Below are 2,500 nucleotides of genomic sequence, written 5' to 3' on the forward strand. Positions count from 1 at the left end.
AAAGAAAACTATTGAGATGTCTTTGTCTGTCCGTCCGCACTTTTTTCTGTCAGCCCTCAGATCTTAAAAACTACTGAGGCTAGATGGCTGGAAATTGGTGTGTTGATCATCCACCCTCCAATCATCCAACATACCAAATTGCAGCCCTCTAGACGCAGTAATTTTAAAAAAAATTATTTAAGGTTAAAGTTAGCATGATTGTACATCTGGCAACTCTAGCACAAGCCACCACTTGGCCATAGCTGAAAGTTTCACCGGGCCGCGGCTCATACAGCATTATACGTTGTACAGAAAACTTGATTGCAAAGAAGAAACTTCATAAATAAGATGGCTTCCATATAACAAATAGACATGTCTTAGCCGATGTCTACCAAAAGTTATTGATGAGAAGAAGGTCCACTAAAGAACAAATTTGCCAATTCTCATCAAGATCTGTTAGCTTGCTCTTCACATTTACATGCTCCCACGTTGAAAGCGGAAATAAAGTCACAATTACTAGGGACTAGTAGAAGTCTTTATTTGCACTGAATAAGTTGATACATCTCAGTTCAGGTTCCCTATAATTGTGATACCATAATATTATTTTATGTTGATGTAAGTATGGGGATAGATTTAAACTAGTTCATAATTCACGATTCTGAATTGTTTTTCCAATTCAAGATAATCTAAATAGAAAATAATGTCCTTTATTTTATTATCACTTGTTATAAAAGTATATGGTACACTCGTATTTTTATACAAGAGAGAGAGAGAGAGAGAGAGAGAGAGAGAGAGAGAGAGAGAGAGAGAGAGAGAGAGAGAGAGAGAGAGAGAGAGTTCTGATTGGATGGATGTCAGGTTGAAAAAAATAAAAAAATATCTAATTCCAGGTCTTTCCAGTCTTCCAAAAGGGCAAAAGCTAATCATTATGAACCTAATGCACTGGAGGAGTTTCTTCATCAAGAAGCTTTGTAAAGGAAAGGAAAAACTTCTTGGGTAGCGAAAAACTGGCATTCAGTCAGACAGACAGACTGACAGACAGACAAACAGAGACACTGACTTTTGGTTCATTCCAAGTATCATAAATCTCCCTGCTTTGAGAAGAACGATAAACGAATGTGTTTTACAATACTTTAACTGATTTCCTTTACGTTCATACGATATAAAGAGACATTTATCTTATTTCTTCTATGTATTTACCGACTCTGTTTTGCGTGTAAACTTATACATATATCCCTCTAATTTTCAAACATGTCTACATACATATGACGTATTAATATGAACTCTCTCATAGTAAAAAAACATACATGTTATGAAATTAACAAAATTGTTTCCCATGTACTTTTTCTTTACTAACAAGATCCAGATATGCTTGTGATTTTCTTGATAACCTGGAATTGCTTATAAAAGTAAGATTATAGATTACCAATAAGATCTGTATGACCGTATGGTCATTCAGATCTTATATATTATATAATATATATATATATATATATATATAATATTATATATATATATATATATATATATATATATATATATGTAAGTGTTTACATAATAAAACTTAAAATATGGAATTTAGTTACCATCCAATATATAAAGTCTAAAACTAAAGAGGTCACCAGATTGCTTGCAGGAATGTGATCAGACTAGAGACGCTAAAGATGACGTATACAATAAGTATGTAGGCTAAGATAACATGCCGTCACCTGTAGTCATTCAATTGTTTATAAACATTAGTCCAAGCTCCCTGCTTGAGACAACTACCGCCGGAGCATTCCGCATTAAAACGAGATTAACGACGAGATACGGTGTCGGTCGAGATTAACGACGAGATACGGTGTCGGTCGAAGAAGTCCATGAAATTCCTTTCACATTGTAGGCGGTTGTTACTTGACTGTAGTCGTCCGCTGCGACGAACGAAGTTTTTTTCGTTGCACCTCCTACCTATTAATAAAGTTTTTAAAATTAACCTCAGAGGATGCGCGCGGGAAAATTGAATATGAAACTTTTGTTAGGGCACATAGGATCAGATTTTATCACAACTTAATTTCAGTTAGCATAGAGAAATACAGAATCATGATTAATCTTCTCTTTGACTCTTATGTTGCCTGGCAATCTTACAAATAGCTCCGTTTTCCACTTCTTTGTCTAGTAATTTACTACCAGTAATATCGAATTTTCTTTGGGATTTGTATTGATATCTATTTATTTGTTATAATTATGGATATTTTTACAGTCATCATAGACCTGGATAGGTTCACTCATTGTTAATGCCATGGATAAAAAAGTTTGTACAGCGGACTCTTTTGAATTCCAAATTATCAGCGAATTCATGTGGGTTAAGTCTGGTCTAAATGGCTCTCTCCCCTCCCGTATTTGGATTTACTTTGCCCTTGTGACAAGTATAATTTAACTTGCAGGCTGATTAATGGAACCTGGTTACAGTATCCTGCAGTACGAGAGTTTCACATCGCAACTTCAAAAAAAAATCGTTCGTCGCAGCGGACGACTACAGTCA

General features: G+C 35.0%; 1 protein-coding gene across 1 annotated transcript in view; it reads right to left on the reverse strand.

Annotated features, from left to right (window-relative positions):
• Positions 1-2,500, reverse strand: part of LOC135195392 (neural-cadherin-like) — a 258,134-nt gene that overhangs the window by 71,412 nt on the left and 184,222 nt on the right.

Source organism: Macrobrachium nipponense, chromosome 16 (genome assembly GCF_015104395.2).
Source record: "Macrobrachium nipponense isolate FS-2020 chromosome 16, ASM1510439v2, whole genome shotgun sequence".
NCBI lineage: Eukaryota > Metazoa > Arthropoda > Malacostraca > Decapoda > Palaemonidae > Macrobrachium > Macrobrachium nipponense.